Source organism: Diabrotica undecimpunctata, unplaced genomic scaffold (genome assembly GCF_040954645.1).
Source record: "Diabrotica undecimpunctata isolate CICGRU unplaced genomic scaffold, icDiaUnde3 ctg00002331.1, whole genome shotgun sequence".
In the NCBI taxonomy this organism is placed as follows: Eukaryota; Metazoa; Arthropoda; class Insecta; order Coleoptera; family Chrysomelidae; genus Diabrotica; species Diabrotica undecimpunctata.
Genome location: NW_027313497.1, coordinates 1 through 21,357, shown reverse-complemented (window position 1 = coordinate 21,357; position 21,357 = coordinate 1). Strand labels below are relative to the sequence as shown.

At 32.1% G+C, this 21,357-nt stretch overlaps 1 long non-coding RNA gene across 1 annotated transcript; it reads left to right on the top strand.

Annotated features, from left to right (window-relative positions):
* Window positions 1-10,022: 10,022 nt before the first annotated feature.
* Window positions 10,023-20,817, top strand: LOC140431950 (uncharacterized). The gene is made up of 3 exons (XR_011949742.1): window positions 10,023-10,099; window positions 10,608-10,671; window positions 20,694-20,817. It is a non-coding gene; the product is annotated as an uncharacterized lncRNA (long non-coding RNA).
* Window positions 20,818-21,357: the final 540 nt, after the last annotated feature.

Genomic DNA, 21,357 nt, shown 5'->3' with positions numbered 1-21,357 from the left:
ACGCGCTATCTCAGAGTAATGTCCTCCACATTGTCATTGGATTGGATAACAGTAAATTCTGGATCTGTTATATCAATTCCCAATTTATTTAATATATCCAAAGCTATGTGTTTGCTGGGAAGTTTGGCAGGAATTATTGCATTTTGATATGTGGAGAACTGTTTAACAGTTCGCCATATTTCTGCTAGAGGAGTGTCCCTGTTTAGTCCATTACAAAAGCATCTAAAACTATTTCTTTTTTTATTTTTAAATATTTTTTTACTATAGGCAAAGATTTTTTTGATTTCTATATAATTATCTGTACTTGCATCTTCTTTGTATTTTTTGATTTTTTCTTTCCTCATTTTAATTAAATTTGAGCATTCCGTGTCCCACCATGGAGGACTTTTCTTTTTTCCTGTGTGCTTTTTTGTTTCCAAAAAGGGTATTTCTTCATCACTCACCTTCTCCATAATTTGCGTAAAGGTGCTATATTCTTTACACCCACTTTTCATTAGTTCTTCTATTTTTGAACAGTATTTTTCCCAATTGGCATTTTTAATGTTTCTTTTGTAACTTTTTTGGATAGATGTATGTTGAATTTGTGTCTGGATTTTACACATCGTTGGGAAATGATCACTACCACCCGAGTCCTCTAACACATCCCATTGACATCTGTTCACTATTTCCGAGGAGATTAGTGTTAGATCTACTGCTGAAGCATTCTGACCTGGGAGTGTAATCCGTGTGGATCTTCCATCATTGCAACAAACTAGATCCAAATCCTCTAGAGAGTCAGCAATTATTCTTCCATTAGCATTAGTAGTTACCTGACTTCCCCAAAGTGCATTATGTGCATTCAGATCACCCATTATAATTTTATTGCCTCTGATTTTTTCTATTCGCCCAACCCATCCATTTAAATCTATTTTTGCCCCAGGATGAATATAAATATTAATTATTGTTATGTCCCAATCAATTATTTTAACTGCTAAAATTTGAATTTTACTATTATTATTGTTATAAGTATATACTACTTTATGATCCAAACTATTATCAACAGCAGTAGCAATACCACCATAACCATCTAATCTATCCAATCGATGTATTTTATACCCTCTTAAATAAAAATGATGATTTATTTTTAACCATGTTTCATTTAATAATATTACTTTAGGGTTAAAATCGTGTATAAAAATCTTTAAACTATTATAATTACTGTTTAAACTTTTTATGTTCCATTGTAGGATGTATGGATTCTTGGGATCCATCTAGATCTAATAATTTTCTATTTGTTGAAGTTTCATGTATAATTAGCTTGTTCAAGTAGGTGATTAGGTCTTCCTTATGTCTCCAATTCAGTTTTTTTATTATTTCATTCAATATTTTTTCCGTTTCCCTCTCTAGTTGTTCTGTACGTGAACATCCAGGGATAGGACTTTTAGAACTAACAGAGAAGGTTCCCTCTTCAAATCTGCCATTTGGAGATATTAAATTCTGATTGTGAAGCTCTCTGTCATAAGTTTTATTTGACTCGTTAATTTTTCTTTTATTTTTGTTCCCGCTATTTTCTGTTTTTTTGCTAAACCACTGTTCTGGGTTACTTCGAATATTTTCTATCCATCGCTCATTAATTGGAATTCTGTCAGGTATATTAACCTGATTTGATAGAGGTGGAAATTCGTCCTGGCTTACTCTAAATGTATTTTCTTTTGATAACTTTTTATTGGAGACATATGGATACCTTTCACTTGCCTCAAAATAAGAGAGATTATCTAATGACATAACAGCTTTAATATTCTGTTGTCTGACATATTCAGGACACTCTTTAAAAGTACTTACATGAAAATTACTACTACAATGGAGACATTTCATCATACATTCACCTTCATGTGCTTTATCAGCACAATTTTTACATTTTTTATCCCCTCTGCATTGATTTTTTGTATGGCCAAAACGAAAACAATGATAACATTGAACCACCGGAATCATATATGGCTTTACCCTAAAGGGAATCCCATATATAGAAACCTCTTTTGGAATTTGTTTTCCTGAAAAGGTAAAAGCAACTGTCTCTGTATTTATGTATTTGCCTGAATCATATTTTGATTTTCTTTTAAAACGTCTTACCTCCAAAATTTTAATATTTACTGAGGATGTACCCGAAAACCTAATTAATTCAACATCAGAAATACTTGCATCAACATTATTTACTACACCCCTACAAGTTACTTTATTAGCAGGAATAAAGAGTTCATATTCATCATTTTTAATCTCTATATTTGAAACAAATTTATTAGCACATTCCCATTTCTTAAAAATAACGCTAATTCGGTTTTTACCCTTTTTATTAATTTTTTGTATATTCTCAATTTTCTTATCATGTATATATTTTGCTAGCTTTAAAAAACTATAATTTCCGACGTTATTGTTTTTTGATTCCATATAGACCTCAAATGGGCCAGTGTCGGTATACTGATAAGAATACTGTTTTTTGTCTTTTTTACTCTCATGTTGATTAGTGGTCTCCGAATTATCATTATTTCCTACAAATGTTTTGTCTAAATTTATATTACATTCTATATCTGAATCATCTCTCTTACTTATTACCATCTCAACACTAGGAGGACCAACCCCCCCTGTGCTATCCCCCCATTATTAAACCTCTTTAAATCTTTTTTTTTTTCCAATTGATTTTAAACAATAAAAATTATTTATATACAACTAAAAATTAAATTAAAGTTTATAAAGATAGGAACAGAACTATTATAATACAACCTCTCTCCACAAAAGCCAATCACGGAAACCGAAGATAGCCTCAACCCTCAACCTCAAATGAGTTTGACAGAACCTCTCTCCTACTTTCGATGGACAAAATCGACAAATTGTTAAGATTTTCTTCAAAAAACCGTGCTTCAAGTTTGACAGTTTTTTGACAATCCGATCTTTCTTCTCAATATCGCTAAAGATAGCTGACAATTATTTATTATACAGATTGTCTCACAGCCTGCTCTCACGAATAATATTTGTTTATCACTCTAGTAAAAATACTCTATTAAAATTTAAATCGCGTCTTAGTTAAAAACGACATTTACACTGAACAAAATCATTCACTCTTATTTCTCGCTCAGCATATATTTGCAAATAAATTCACTTTAAATAAAAAATGGAAGCTTTAAAGAAAAAGCGCAAATCACTTAAAGCATCAATTACACGTATCTCAGAATGGTTTATAGCCAAAAAAGACACAGAAAACGAAATACTTGATTTTGAAAATAGGAAAGAAAAACTTTTTAATTTTTTCACACAATATGAACAAATTCAATTAGAAATCGAACAGACTGATGACAGCGACCAACAATCAGCTGATCGAGCAAATTTTGAAGAAAAATACTTCAACACACTCAAAGGTTTGCAAAGAAAAATAATAGAATTAAATTTAACAGAAAATAAAGCACCTAGCTCAAATAATAATGCTGTTTCCAGTGCGAGGCTGCCTGAAATTAGCATGAAAACCTTTACCGGAAATTTCTCAGAATTCAATGAATTCTTTCAACTATTTGAAACTCTGATCACAAACAATTCAAGTTTAAATAATGTACAAAAGTTTATATATTTAAAATCCTTCCTCAAAGGAGAACCTTTAAACTTAATTAGCAGTATCGAAGTAGTAGATGCAAATTTTGCTATCGCTATAAAAACCCTAAAAGAAAGATATGATGACAAATCACGAGTGATTAGTACTCTTATAAAAAAGCTGTTAAAGTCTCAATCTCTAGTTAAATGCACTCCTCAGGTACTAAGAGATTTTCTTGTACACACAAAGCAAACGCTTCAAGCTCTTAGTAATCTCGAAGTTCCAATTGAACATTGGGACCTGCTTTTAATAGAAATATTTTTAGAAAAAATAGATTTTGCTTCTCACAAGGCTTTTGAATATGAAGTAAAGAAAGTAAGGAAACTCAGTCAAAGTTTAATAATAAAGTCACTCAAAAAACTGCTCATATTTTCACTATAAATAATAATAAATCTAGCTATGAAAATTGCATATTTTGTAAACAAACTGGTCATAAAATATATCAGTGTAACTTATTTAAAGACACAAATTCTCGAGAAAGGTTTAATTTTGTAAAGCAAGCACAGCTTTGCAGAAATTGTTTTGGCACTAAGCATTTTACTGATAAATGCATCTCTAAATACACATGTAAAATTTGCAATAAAAAGCACAATACACTTCTGCATGAAGAAAATAATTTTTCTCACACTCATCAAAATAATTTATTCTCTCCCACTCGAAGCAATCAAAGTGCTTAAAATTCACATGATGGTAATCAAAGTCACGCCAATAGGCAACAATCACGCTTAAATGCTCCACAAACCTCTCAATCGTCCGCAAGTATACAGGGTGATTCACAAACTCGCCATAGTGCACCACATATCTCTCAAAGTCATTTTCATGCTCCTCAAAGGAGTAATAATGCCCAAGTTACTCAAAGAATTAATTCTCCACATTCATATAATGAATCACCAAACACTTCTACTCACTTAAGCACTCAGACAAATGAATATTGTCTACTCTCAGACACACAAAGTCAAAATTCATCTTGCATCTCTTCTCTCTCCACTTTCAATCCAAAAAACGAAGTTTTGCTAGCCACAGCGCTGGTAACAATTTACTCTGAAAGTGGACAACCTGTACACGCAAGATGTCTTCTCGATAATGGATCTCAATCGAGTTTTGCAACAAAAGATTTAGTAAATAAACTAAATTACTCTACCACTAATAAAAGATTACAAATTTCCACAATCTCTCAAAATTGTTCCATCTCAAATGAAATGGTAAACATTGAATTTTTCCCATATAAAAACAATGATATGAAATTTGAAGTATCATGTGCAGTTTTGGATAATATTACGTGTAAAATACCTCAGGTACCTCTAGATCGTAGCAAAATAAAAATACCAGATGGCATAAAGCTCAGTGATCCCTCTTACTCCTCCTCAGGGAGAATCGATCTCTTATTAGGTGCAGAAATTTACTGTGATCTATTAAAGGATGGTTTAATTCATATTGGAGCAGGTCTTCCAGTGCTTCAAAACACTCATTTAGGATATGTCATGTTCGGTAACTTATCTCCACAAGTTTCATCTAAGAAAAAGATGCACTCTCACTCAAACTGTAACTATTCACACTCGAATCATATTTCTTTATTTGTTCAATCTCACACTGAAGAAGAAAATATAAATAATCTTCTCCAAAGGTTTTGGGACATTAAAGAAGTTCCCGAAATAAAGCATTTAAGTCCTGATGATGAAAAGGCTGAGAACATATTTAAAGCCACAACACAAATCATACCGAATGGACAGTTCCAAGTAGATTTACCCCTATGCACGCCTAATGAAAATAATAAATTGGGCGACTCTTTCCAAATGGCGTGAAGGCGATTGCTAAATTTGGAGAACAAATTCTCAAAAAATGATTCTCTTTACAAACAATATAAATCTTTTATAGATGAGTATGTTGAATTAGGACATGCAAAATATGTTCCGTTGTCTCTGCAGAATGTACACTCAGAAAACAAATATTTCTTACCTCACCACAGTGTAGAAAAAGACACTTCTCTCACAACTCGTTTGCGCGTAGTTTTTGACGCATCCATGAAAACCACTTCTGGTTTTAGCCTTAATGATATTATGTTAAAGGGTTATACCACACAACCAGAACTATTTGACACTTTAGTCAACTTTAGACTCTTCAAGTATGTATTCACATCTGATATAAAAAAGATGTTTAGACAAATCAGAATAAACCTCAACCAAACTTTCTTATTAAATATTTTGTGGCGCAACTCTCCCTCGGAGCCGTTAAAATGTATACAATTGGAAACGGTTACCTATGGAACGAAACCAGCTACCTTCCTTAGCACACGATGTTTAATTGAACTCGCAAACATGTATAAGGAAGAATATCCTCTCGCTCATGATATGCTCATTAATTTTTGCTATATTGATGACATATTATATGGTACAAATAGTATTGAAACACTCACACTTGCGCATGAGCAAATCACTGCACTGCTACAAAAGGCAGGCATATCTCTTCACAAATGGTGTTCAAATTCACCACAATTTTTAGAAAATATTTCACAATTTTCAACTGACTCCACGTATGTCATATCTCCAGAAAATCATTCTAATAAAATATTAGGTCTTTGTTGGGACTCTAAATTAGATAGTTTCTCTATTTCAGTACCAGAAATCGAAATAAAAGATTCCTACACTAAAAGACAAGTGCTCTCGATAATCGCAAGTTTTTTCGACCCCAAGGGATTAATTAATCCTGTAATAGTAACTGCAAAAATAATAATGCAAAAAATTTGGCTTTCAAAAATTCAGTGGAATGAAAGTTTAGACTCTACACTCTTAAATGAATGGTTAAATTTTCTCAAACATATTTCAGCACTAAAACATTTAAAAATTCACAGACCTTTTTTTATTGAAAATTATATATGTAGTATACAAATACACGCATTTTCCGACGCTAGTGAAAAGGCACACTTTTTTCGAGAATTTTCTTGTCTTGAAAATAAGGAGATAATTTCAAATAGAACAATTTTAAAACTCAACCCATTCATAGATAATCAGCAAATGATTCGTGTAGGTGGTCGTCTAAGGTACTCAGACGTCCCATATGAACAGAAGTACCCATTACTTCTACCCTCTCATAATCACATAGTAAAATTAATGCTGCATAGAGAACATATAAGATTATGTCATGCAGGCCCTCAAAATACTCTTTTCAATTTTCGTTTAAGATATTGGTGTCTAAATAGTCTCAAAGAAACTAAAAGGATAATTAATAAATGTCACGATTGTTTTAAATTTAAAGCAAAGACAGCCACACAGTTAATGGCTGATTTACCACGGGAACGTTCATGCTTCTCCCCTCCATTTACCAATGTTGGTCTAGACTTTGGTGGTCCATTTCTTATAAAAAGCTCCAATTTAACCAAAAATAAAATCCTACATAGCGTTGTTCGTATGTATAGTTACTCGTGCAGTGCACATCGAATTAGTCACAGGTCTCTCTACCGAAAGTTTCTTACTTGCTTTAAAAAGATTCATCAGTAGGAGAGGCTGTCCATAAATTATCTACTCAGATAACGCCACTAATTTTCTAGGAGCTAGAAATCAGTTGAGGGAAGTTGCACTATTTCTTAAACAAAAGGAAACCTCTGAGTCCATATTCAATTTTCTCTCCTCTTCTGAAATCCAATGGAAATTTATTGTAGCCCATTCTCCGCATCATGGTGGAATTTGGGAGGCAGCAATAAAAAGTGCCAAATATCACATTTTAAGGCTTTTAGGCAATACCACTTTAACTTTTGAAGCCTTTAGCACAGTTCTCGCACAAATAGAAGCAGTACTAAACTCAAGCCCTCTTTGTGCTATGTCAAATGATCCAAATGACTTTAACACATTGTCTCCAGGACATTTCCTAATAGGAAAACCAATTACGTCATTTCCTGAAGAGATAGTGACGGAAATACCTGACAATAAATTAACAATTTGGCAAAACTACATGAAGATTCAGCAATCATTTGCCAAACGCTGGAAAATTGATTACCTTAATCAACTTCAGAATCGCCCCAAGTGGTTAACACCACAGAAGAATCTTGAAGTTAACGACTTAGTTCTATTAAAGGAAGATAAAGGTCCACCCCTACACTGGCCATTGGCAAGAATTATTGAATTGTTTACTGGTAAGGACGATAAGGTCCGTAGTGTTAAAATAAAGACTAGAGATGGATATTTTAACAGACCCATACTCTGAGATAGCGCGTTCCTCTTCCTGTGGATAAAGTAGAAAATTAAAATTTTAAATTTTGTCACATTTATATGTAATTACTCTAGTTTAGGAATAGTTATTCTTAAATTACATTTAAGTTAAGTTTACTTACTTTCTCAAATCACTCTTTCTTTCGTTTTGAAGTAAATACTTCAACGCGGGCAGTCTATGTTCCAGAAATGAACCTATCATTTTAAAATATAAAATAAAAAATATAGTTCTTTACACTTTTCTAAGTGTTAGAATAAGTAAAATATTCACTAATATCTAGTTTACTCTCGGGATACCCGACTTAGTGGCGCCACAGCCTCTTAAATAGTTTTCACACCCTAAATACAAGAGGGGTAATCTTCACTTTTACGTATTAAGTAGTATTTTATTAGTTCCTTCTCACACGCCCTTGAGGGCAACACTCTCAATTCACGTATAAAATATTTCTCTACGCCGAAATCGGGGCATTTTTCTCATAAATACGGTTTTCTCTTTTACGTGTGATAAAGAAAGAATTATTTGATACTGTACTGTCAGCTACGGTCGTTTTTGAACCTCTCCACTCTAAAAATAAGTTAATTATAAGTCGATAAACTTAAAGTGCTTTTATTTCTCTGGAGCAATATTTGCTCACCTTAACAATCCTTATCCTTCAACGGTCACTGAAGAACCAAACCTATGGAGATACATCCATTCACAAGTCCTTTGAAGTAAGGCTTGGAATCAAAAGGATTTCCAACCCTCTCATATAGGGAGCCAGTTACAAGGCTCCCACTCACTACTTTTCAACTGTTTCTCAAGTGTGGCTACTACAAAACTGATCCTGTATTTATTTGTAATTTTTCTGTGTATTCTGTGAGTTTGCGCTTGGACACGGTTATGTGACTGTGATCTGTGATGGGTTGCAGATGCTCTTCCCATTCTATTATGTTGGGAATAAATTTTTCAACAGTTACTAAAACTATCAGATCCATATGGTACTAAATTTCTATGGGTTAAGGGACACTCAGATATTGTTGGCAATACTATTGCTGATTCTATAGCTAAAAATCCATTACAGCACCCACATATGGTGATAGAAGAATTTAACACATGTGACCTACTTGCCTATATCAAACAACATATTAAATTTTAATGGGACAGACAATGGATTCAGTTTGGTGAAAGCAGGGGCACTAATTTATACAAATTACAACCAACAGTAGATGTAAAACAATTTTACAAAGATGTCACACTAAGCACAAACACAGTGTCAACTGTCTTAAGATTAAAAGTAAATCATGGATGTTTTCCGAAAACTCTGAGATAGCGCGTGAGTTCTCCCAACAGACCGATGTGAGTGTGGGACTAGTATAGCTGATTTAAATCACATATTCTTCAAATGCCCCCTACATCGTAATACAAGTACGTGGCTGCTAAAAGAATTGATAAAAGAGGGTTTAAGTACACCATTAAACGTAAATCTTCTATTAAGTGAATTCTTCTTCTATTAAATTAAGACAATATAAAAATCTTTAAAATAATTATGATATTTCTTGCAAAAATTAAATTAAAGGTATGAGTATAAAATTGATCGTATGCGTGAATATTTCCTTTGTATGTTTACCATATATGTTGCCCACCTACCTAACCGTGGTTTATGTCTTGTTTGTTACAATAAAGCCGCTCTGATGAATCCCTGAGCGTGAAAAGTGTCCTCCTTGTACAATCCTGTATGAATGAATACTAATATCTATATGTAATTACGTGGCTAAAGGTTTCAAGCCAAAGCCATTAAAAAAAAAAAAAAAAAATGTTGGGAATAGAACCTGTTGTGTAGAGGATAGCTTGGTTTTCGGATGATTTAATTTCTAGGTTGAAAGGAATGTATCCGAGAAGGTTGTGGTTATTAAGGATGCGGACAAATTTTCTCGGACTGGAAATTTTTTTGCGATTAGTGTGATGAATTATTTGTTATCTTGTTGTGTCTGTTTTGGAGTAATGTGTGTTGGTGTAGTATGTGTAGGTGTAATGTGGGTTGGTGTGTGTGGTGTAATATGTTTTTGTTTGTGTAAGACTGAGTGATTTTGTTATTTGTGCTTGTATGTTTTGAATGCATGTGACGTGTTTGCTGGCCATTGCTTCGTGTCTATCTATAGTGATAGACACTTGTGATATGTATATCTGCGTATTTGTAACCTTTGTATACTTCCAAAGATCTATCTGTTGGCCAGAATCGGTATTGAAGGTTTCGGTGCGTCTGGGGAAAGTTTTTTGTATTCAGATGTTCGCAGATACAATGTAAGTTATTCCGGTGTTTTTTAATTTGAATAGCTGGTATATGTAGTACAAAACCAAACCTTTTAAAAAAAGTCTATTATAGTTTTAGGTGTCACCTTTACGAAATCGTAGTTCTCGAGTAAATAATGCTCAAATATAATAAACCTTACCCTACATAATCCGGGCAGTTGCACAGAACGTGTTCCGCTGTCTCGTTATCAGCTTGACAAAATTTGCAGTTCGCACTTTTTGTCGGTCCGAATATAATATTAGTAAATAAGTTATAAATAAATAGATACCCACGAATAAATTGAAAACATGACACTAAGAATACAGTTATGTGATTATCTGTAGATCATCTTATTAGTTAATTAAATGCATTACACAAATGAGATATAAAAAGGAACCAACACCCGCAAACATACTCCTACATGTCCACTCAATAAACACACATAGACATATGCAACATGCACGTCTACACCATACCGCCTCTGTAAGCTGCATTAAAAATTATGCTTTATTGTTTTAGGGAACCTACGCCTTCACAGAGGATGAGACGAAACAAATTAGAAATATTTGTTTAAACAGAATTGGTATGAAAATCATAATAATTACATATAAGGCAACATAAGACAATATATCGTCGGTATACTGCGAAAACCAGGTATATGTCGGAATACCGAAATCGAGAAAAAACGTTTTTAAATTTTAGCTTTTTATTGTGATTAAGCAGTCAGCTTGTTTTTGATATTAGATATTCTAGTGAAAAATACATATATCTGAAATGATATTCTATCATTAGTTTTAAAAAGTTGAGACAGCTATCTGACTAATCCTAAATTTAAGTTAGAAATGCTATTACTTACCTGGTTTTACCTGTAAATCTAAATAAATCAATTACTCTTCAAATAACATATTTAACACAAATATAAGTATAATATTTTCCAGTTTTGTGATCGAGATATAAGGCTTTTACTAGGTAATAGCGATGTTTTAAGGTATTAGTCGATATTTATGACATTTAACTGGTTTTCCCTGAAAATTTTATTAACAGCTGTTTGTAGTTAGTTAGTTATTATCTATATGAATGTGAATATTAAATATGTGGAATATGGCACTGGAAGTATGTAATGCAGATATTTGGGAGAAATGTGTCAGACCTAATGAAATTATCAAAAACCGGTATATTCGAGAGTATGGTGAATGTTGACATTCATACAATTATAATAAATCCTGGTGATAGCTCAGATTCAGACCGTGAATCTGAGCTATCAGATTCTATTCAGTTTATTGTTATATAGTTACCCAATCTTTTATTTTAGTCTTGTTTGAAGGCATATTTGTTACTTTCTCTAAGAATATGCTATGGTATGGAGTGTTATCTATTATAATTATTGGGGATGGTCCAGACAAATTTTTTAATAGTTGGTTTTTAAACCACGATAAAAAATTTGCTTGATTCATTTCTTCATGGTAGTCCATTATAGACGATTTAGAGGAAATATAGCCTGTGCACCCTTAATGAAGCCATTTTCATTACCAGCATGAAGAATAATATACCTACAAAAAAAATTATTTCAACACCTTCATGTTTTCAATATGATTACGGTTGTATATTATGGTGAATATAAATATATTACGGTTTTCCATCAGTTTTAATAAATTTTACACATATTTTATTCTCATCTTGCCATAAGCGACATATAGATCTATAGACCAAGTTTCATCTATAAAAACAAACTTGTACAGTTCTTCATGTTTACATTTTTTATATAATCTTAAAGTCTGCTCTTAGAGTCTGCTCTCTTCACAGCAATATGAGATTGTACCATCAGTTCTCGCCTTGAATCATATTTTAGCCATTTAAAACCAATGTCTTTCAGTACAATATTAAGTGGCATACGATAACCACTGAATAGATATTTTTCCTTCAATTGAATTCATAAATAGATCAAAGTCACATGAGTGACAAAAGAAAGAGTTGCAACGCTGACTTTTGGGTCACCAGAAAAAGACGAGTATTAGTAGGATTGTAGTTTTGATAACTCAATTTGTGAAAAATTTGGACTTGTGTCACTGTTTCACTAAAGTTGTGATATATTAAAAATATTAATTGTTTTTTATGTAATTCACTCGATAGTTTCGTATTTCTCAACAAGTAAATTTATTTATTCCCGTTCTATAATTATATTTATACTAGTAATATAAGTTCGGTATAAGGTTCAAGCTATTTAATGTTGAGTACATCAATCTTATCAATAGCGAAAAAGAATAAACAGTAATAAAAAAAAGAGTGTGTGTACTTAGTACACATGTAAGAATTTATACTTCTATTATATGATTTCAACGAAATAAATGTTTTAAACAGTTTTTTTTATTTAAATAATAAAGTAATTTTAATACTTACTATTTTCCAAAAAAGTCCTTAAAATAATACTAAAAATAAAAAAATAAAAAAGTAAGGCAACAACACGAGCTGTTCCATAGCCGTCACCCATCCAAATCTTAACCGCGTTCGACATTGCTGCTATGTGACAATAAAATAAAATTGAAAGCACGTGGTGTTCGTGTGTATTAAGGTATAAAAAAATTGCTTGTTAAAAGCTTAAATTTTTATTTTAAGAAGATTTTTTCGGAAATAAATCATTCCATCATCAGTTAACTAAAAGAGAGAGTAAAAATACCAATATTAAAAAACACAAGTTAAAATTTAAATATATAGAAATAACACGTTGGCTTTTTACTACTTACATAAAAAGTTGTTAAAAAACATTGTATGGCCACTTAAAAAACTTTCGAAGGACATCCGTATTAAAATATAATCCTCATGGTTTTATCAAGGTAAATGCAATAGACTTAACTTATTGATTATTAAAAACTGAAGATGGGGGCATCTTACATGACCCCCTGTAGCTGGTGAAGTTTTTTCGACTTACATTACCTCTGATCTGTTCTGGAGTCTTGGGCTAACTGATATAAAGATGGTATGAAAAATCAGTTAGTACCCATCAATGTCAAGTGGAATGATGTAGTAGGAGCAAAAGTCATTGTACTTAAGTTTGTGAATAGGCAGTTTTTAGTGAAGAGTTGTGTTTTGTGTGTAGTAAGATCAATAGCAATTTTTGGTATTTTAAAAAGGTGGTAGAATGTAAAACAAAGAATGACTGTGATGTAAAATAAATTTGGTATACCAGGGTAAGGCAAAATTTAAGTTAGGTAGTTGAAATTAATAAATCAATTGGAAGCGGTAAAGAAAATGTTATTACCTAATTGTTTCCTTGTATGAAGTAGATATAGATGAAAGTTTGTTTGAAATTTGTGGAAGATAAGTCGAGGAAAAAGAAATAAAAGAAAGAGAAAGAAAAGGAAGTAGGAGATGAATGTAAAGATGTAAGCTGGGGATACTGAAACTGATTGTGATAAGAGATTGATAGATGTAGTGTGAATATTTATAAGAGAACCTGTGTGATTAGTCAGATGGTAGTTATTGGAGAGGATGGGAAATGGGATATTGGAAAAGGGATGTTAGTGTATTAATGGTGACAAGAATAGAGTTAAGCATGGCGGATTATATAAGGTGATATAAAGCTATGGGAAAATAGAAAGAAATGTAGAAGTAAATAAAACTGGATGTGTAGTTAACAGAAAGAAAGTTAGATCAGGAAAATAATTGTCGATGAAATGGAACAAAGTCTCTATTGATGCTGGTGTGACGATTAACACAATTGGGACTGTTTTTCTTTTCCTTGACTATTTCCAAATCCTCAAAAAGGTCAAGTTTGAGATAATCTTTACCTGGGATGTTATGAAGAAGAGAAATATCATCTGGTACCTTGATTGTGTGATTGTGATATTTGAGATGGTGGGAGAAAGAAGAAGTGTTATCTAACTTAGAATGTTCTATGGCCCTGGTTACTAGAGATCTACAAGTTCTACCAATATAAGTGGCATCACAGTCAGAACATTGAAGTTTATAAACCCCACTGCGTTTGCTGAAGTCAATAGAGTCCTTACTATTGCATAATGATCTACTCAATTTATTATTAACTTTAAAGGAAATCTTAATATTTTCAACAGAATTCAGGATAGTGTTTTTGATTGATTCGGAAAGTGTTGGACAGTGAAATGGTAATGAGAAGTAAGATGGGGAATCTGAAGTAATGTTATGGTAAGCTGATTGTTGAAGCAATTTACGTTTCTTTTTATAAATGAGTTTATGGATGATATCTGGAATTGTAGCCATATTAAAAGCAATCTGTTTGATTATGTTTAGTTCTTGGACGTAGTTAGTGTTGGATAATGGAATGGTTTCTAAACGATGAATGAAACTATTGAATGCAGATAATTTGTGTGAAATGGGATGGTTAGAATTGAAATGTATGACATGATCTGTTTGTGTGGGTTTTCTGTAGATGCTATAATCAAAGACATTATTAATTCTATTGATGGAAAGGTCTAAAAAATTGATGGAGAAGTTAGATTCTAATTCCATAGTGAATTTGATATTGGGGTGAATATTATTGATAGTGTCTAATAAGGAAAAAGCTGTATTTGAGTTACCTCTAATGAACACTAAGCAATCATCAACGTAACGGAACCAGTGTAGAATTGTATTGTTAGTCATGATTTGAGTGGATTCTAGATGATTCATGAAGAGGTCAGCTAAAAAGGGGGAAAGACAACTTCCCATGGCCAAGCCATCAGGTTGTTTATAAAAATATTATTGAAAGAAAAATAATCTTGTGATAAACAAAAGGAAAGTATTTCTATTATTGGTGTGATGACTGAGGGATTAGTTGATTTAGATGTGAGAAGGTCATGGACTAACTGAATAGTTTCAAGTTTAGGTACAGAAGTAAAGAGATTGCTAACGTCAAATGAAAGCATAGTCATATCTGGTAGGAGATTTATGTGATTGAGTTTGGATATTAGTTGGGATGAGTTTTTGATGGAAAAAGTGGGAGAAAAACCTGTTATGTCCTTGATTACCCTGAGTATGAATTTAGAAATTATGGAGATCGGGTGTTGATGAAACTGACTACTGGACGGATTGGAATGCCCTCTTTGTGGATTTTTGGAAGACCATACAGTCTAGGAATTAATGGGTTACTAGGGATTTTGTAATATGGTGCATGAAAATCAGTGAAAAAAGTAGAATATTTCTTTAAAAATGCTTTTTGTTTATTAATGAATCTGTTAAGTGGGTCATGTGGAAGTACTATGAAGCCATTATTATTCAAAAAGGTGGAAACTTTGTGGATGTATTCAGTGTGGTCTAGAATTACTAAGCAATTTCCTTTATCTGATTTGGATATTATTAGATTATGGTTTTTTATTTTCTTTTTTGAATTTAAAATTTTTTTAAACTATTATGATGTGGATGATGAAAATGTGAATTGGAAGTTAAGTTTTTGTATGCAGCATGAAGTTTTTTGAAACAATTATTTCTAATGACATTTCTTTGTTGTAAAGAAATTGAAAGTTTTTCTATGATTATGTCTATTTCTATGGAAAGTTCTTGTAGGTCTATTTCAGAGATGTCTGTGGGAATAGAAAATTGGAGGCCATGATTCAAGAGTTCTAATTCATCTTGTGAGAAATTTATATTGGATAAATTTTTGATTCTAGGGTGAAATTTGAAGTTAGAAAATTTGGATCTAATATTAGAAGAATTGGTGGACACTAAATGTGACTTCTGTTGAATGAGATTGTCAAGTTTATTATTAAGTTTGAAAAATTTTACTGAAGCACAATGGTTAACTTTGTCCTGTACATCATGCAAAAAAGAGGTTAAGTCTAGATTATCAAAATGTTGTAAAAGTCTATTGTACATTACCTTCATATTACAATTGATGTTATCTAACTTGGAATAATGTTTGCCTATTTCTTTCCTGAGGAGTTTGGTTTGTAGTTGATTAACATATGTACTGGGTACATTTTTTGATGTTTTAACTCTAGCAAATACAGGAACTACATTATTATTAATACATTGGTGAATAAACCATATGTCCAACTGTAATTGTTTTCTCCTTGTAGCCAGACGAATGTATTGGTTAGCCCAAATGACCATATCGTCAATTTAAAATTAAAAGTAAAAGACTTTTGCTCCTACTACATCATTCCACTTGACATTGATGGGTACTAACTGATTTTTTATACCATCTTTATATCAGTTAGCCCAAGACTCCAGAACAGATCAGAGGTAATGTAAGTCGAAAAAACTTCACCAGCTACAGGGGGTCATGTAAGATGCCCCCATCTTCAGTTTTTAATAATCAATAAGTTAAGTCTATTGCATTTACCTTGATAAAACCATGAGGATTATATTTTAATACGGATGTCCTTCGAAAGTTTTTTAAGTGGCCATACAATGTTTTTTAACAACTTTTTATGTAAGTAGTAAAAAACCAACGTGTTATTTCTATATATTTAAATTTTAACTTGTGTTTTTTAATATTGGTATTTTTACTCTCTCTTTTAGTTAACTGATGATGGAATGATTTATTTCCGAAAAGATCTTCTTAAAATAAAAATTTAAGCTTTTAACAAGCAATTTTTTTATACCTTAATACACACGAACACCACGTGTTTGTATTCAACAGCTTTGTATTCAACAGGTATACTAGCCACTCCTGGATATCTCCACTTCATGGTTTGTTCCAGTTTCACTTTTAAAATAAAATTGATACAAAATTAATTATTTTAGCAGATTAATTTTTAATCTTCTTTTTATCATATTTTTATTAATCCTATTACCGACGAATACTAATCCAAATATACAAAAATTATAATAAATAATATATTTACTAAATTTAACTTTTATAAAATACATCCACCGGGATAATAACCATTTCGTAATTATTATATTGACAGTAGTAGGTGTCAGTGATAATTATCTACACATCGAAGTACGTTTCATTTAATATTTTGATTTAACTTGTGTGAAAGTGAATCATGGCGCACGGGAAAAGATAGAGTGGACGTACTATATAAGATACTTCGGGACACAGTTGTAGTGTGCTGGATTAATGTTTTTTGTCCGTTTAAATTTGACTAAGGAAGTCACCCTTTGTCTTAATCCATTAATGCCCACCGTATTTTATGTAATACGCGAGACACTGCTACATATTTCGCCATCTACTAGTCAGAAAAAAAAAGCATAAATTAGCTGTTTTCCCAATATAGGTTACAGAGTAGATGATAGAAGGTAACTGTTAATCATAAAATGAGAAATTTATAACCGCTTGGCGGTGAAGAGTGATTAGTTTTTAGCCAATATTTCTAAGGTTATATTATAGTACACCGTTTTCATTTTAGTAGAGTTTGTATGACTTTCTTGGCTTATTTTGAAAAATCTTTTGTACTGTTCAACTAAAAAGGCTTCTAAATATCGAATAGTGATATAAATAGTATTGAAATTTATACTGGTGAGTATTTTGAAGATCTTTTATTCTTGCGTATGATATATAATACGCTGGGCACTTATGGTAACTAATCAATATTGTTTCTGTTTTAGAAAAAAATAACGAAAAAATATGATCCTAATAATCCCAAAGATGCAGAGGAATTGTTGAAAATATATGAGAGTTTAGAAGATGACGATACTTTGGCTAAGGAAATTGACCAGTGTGATGAAGTTCAACTCACGTTGTATTATCCAAATGATGGAAATGATTCTGACAGAGGTGATGCCGGAAGTGATGAGGAAAACCAGTTCAATTACACTTTTTAAAGTATTGGCCGAGGTACACTGTCTCAAAGCATGGATATTACAGCTGTTTCTAGAAAAAATACAGCAATTAAGAAAACAGTGATATCAAATACAACTGTGGCTAAAACTCACGAATCAGGTAAGAAAAGAAAAAGGGAGGTTGCAGAAATTTCACAAACTTCTGAAAACAGAAAAAAAATCTATGAAAAGAATCGATCATAAGTGGGAAGACAAAGAACTAGAGAAAGGAGCCATAAATGATGTTTTCAAAAACAATATAGAACCCCATATACTAAATGAATGGAGACAACAAAATTTGAAGCCAATCGATGTGTTTAAATTATTCTTTGATAAAAAATTTATGGACTATCTTTGGACTATCTTTGCAAAGAAACGGTAAAGTATGCTTCACAAAAATCCTGCCCTTTCTCTTTGTCCATTGATGATTTTATAAAATACTTCGGCATCCTTATTCTCTCTGGATACCATCCACTGCCTTCTAGAAGAATGTATTGATAATGTCGAGGGGGACTCATTCACATCTAGTAAGTAATACTATGAGTCGAAACAGATTTGAACAAATTCATAGATTTTTACACTTTAACGATAATACGTTGTACCAACAAACCAATAAAGCATTCAAAGTTCAACCCCTAATTGACCATCTAACTAAATGAACGTTTTCATCATTACCTCCAGCCAGTAACGGAAGTTTCTCAGTGGACGAAGCGGTGGAGCCGTATTATGGGCATCATTCAATGAAGCAGTTTATCGGAGGAAAACCCATCCGTTACGGATATAAATTCTGGTGTGTTGCGACCAGTAAAGGTTACCTTGCAAAATTTCTTCCCTATACTGGAAGTGGAGATAAATTACAGGGCAACTCATTAGGAAGTTCCATAACCGAAAAGCTGTGTATAGGGTTTTTACCACAAGAATCTGTTATCTATATTGATATTTTTTTTACATCTTTACCTTTACTGACAAGGTTGAGAGATGAAAAGATACACTGTATCGGCACAATTAGAAAAGACAGAATTGAAAAAGCCCCACTCAAAGAAGTAAAAAAAGAAATTCGTGGAACTTCCCACGCTCTATATAGCGAAGAACGTCAGCTCACTCTTGTTCACTGGAATGACAATACTGAAGTTACTATGGCAACTAATATTTCAACTCCAGAAATAAATATTTTACTATAGGAAACTGTAACAGATGATCCAAAAAAGACAGAAAAATTATAGCGGTCCCTCAACCAAACGTTGTGCAAATGTATAACAAGGGAATGGTTGGTGTAGACTTATTCGATAAGCTAAGAGGTTTCTATAGGATTCCAATTCGATCCAAAAAATTGTATTGGGCGATATTTAGATTTTACTTGAATAGAGCAATAGTCAACATGTGGCTTCTTCACCGCAACATTGAGGCAATTTCTTTTTAAGAATTTTACAAACGAATTTTGGAGGCCCTGCTGACAGCTCCAGATATTCCAACACCACGTGGAGTACGTCCAAAATCTTCAAAACATGTTGCTGATGAAATTCGTTTGGATAATGTGGGTCATTTGGTGGACAAAATTGAAAAACAACGAGGGTGCGGCAAATGTGGCAAGTGTACCAAATATCGATGCATTAAATGTAATGTAGGACTTCATCCCGAGAAATGTTTTGTCAAATATCACACGTTGTAAATATTTAAAATAAAACATATCTTATGAAATATTGTGTCCTTCATTGCCCAGCGTATGATATATCATACGTCAAAAAAAAAAAAGACAGTTACAAAGAAAAAAAACGTAAATTTTGCACATTTCTATTAAAAACAACCTCTCTTTATTTCATTCTGAAGTTTTGATTCAATTTTGATAATTTTTATAAAATTTAAGTTTGGGCATTAATGGGTTAATATCTTGTATATAAAATTTTAATAGAGGTGAAATAAGATATTATATTATATTAATTTTAAAGTGGCTCAGCACTACAAGTTTATTGGTAAATTTTTTTATTTATAATTGAACACTAATATATTAATCACTTTATGAACATGATTTTATCATTACAAATTTTTTAGTAGATTGATATAGTGTTTCAGTAAATCAGTAACTCGAAGTTGAAATCAATAGATCTACTGAAAAATCAATAGACCTTGTAACCCTGTGAGAGATAGTAATGGGCAACGTACAGGCAGCAAAACATGGCGGTCACATCTAAACTGGCTTCACTTTTCGAAGGTTTATTAAATGAGTGTTACCTGTCCTCTCTCTTTCCTTGTCTAAGAGGGCGAGTCATGCCAAGATTAGAATTTTTAAATAGTGAGTTTAGTAGGAGAGTAGGTTCGGTATAGTTTTGCCATCTGTAGCTTTTTCCTGATTCAGTCCGATTATCTAAATTTCATGTAAATTCAATGCAAGTTTTAATAATGCTATTGGTCCTATAAAACCTTTTTACAGAATATATTTTCAAAAACCGTCCACCTACTATGTTTACGACATTACTAACGCAAAATCAATGAGCATCAACCCGTATCGTATCTACTAAAAATAAATGCTTGCAGTTTCCACTATTAACATTTTAATGGTCGCTCTGTTACGTTTAGGATCACAGTCCAGTTATGCATGCGCTGATTGACACGTGTTTTATCTCTTTTCGTCCCGCATATCTTATACGCCTCCCAGGTATCGATATCGTTCCGAAAAGTTAACGATTTCACCATTCATTCACTATATGGACATCTATCTTAATAACCGAGTAATCAGCTTTTAAAATAAATAACCCACAATCTAGCATTTAAACTTAACATTTATTCATTTACAGTCTTGTAGATAGTAGGACAGTTGTGCTTTAACTCTCAATTAGTATTTTTTATATTACTCTTACAAATATGTAATATTTAAATATGTACAAATAGGTAAGGAAGCCAATTTAAAGGGAAAACAAGGAGATCCAGGATATCCTGGTATACCGGGATTGCCAGCATCTCCAGGACCGCCAGGGCCAAAAGGAGAAAGAGCTAAAATTCCTAAATACGTGATGAGTGGTAAGAAATTTGGGTTTTTTAAATCAATCTTTTATTTCTTAAGCCTTAGTATAAGAATTTTTATTTATTTGCATTTTGTGTTTTATACTTGTCTTTATGGAGTATACATTTCATCTATCTTGTACCAGTATATTGAATCTCATTCTTTGAAATGTCTCTCACTTTAGTCACTTCTTTTTTTATTTTTATTTTAACCTTTAAAATTTACGTTTTGGTTTTTTATTATTTGCATTTAATTAATATTTATCTTTATAACTGCCAAAATAATTAAAAGTGATAATGCAATGGATATACACACAACCAAACTTTTATGGAATCACCATGTATTTTAAACCAATATTTATTTCTTTCGAAGGAACTTGTTATTGTTGCGAAGAATAAAGGTTTTTACTAAAAATAAACAAACTAATAAAACAATCAGATTACACAGTCCGGCACGGTATAGATTATTTATTTTAGTTGTAAATTGAAGAAAATAAATAAACTAACTTTCGCTTTTAAAAACGAAAATATGCCTTATACTCTGAGATAGCGC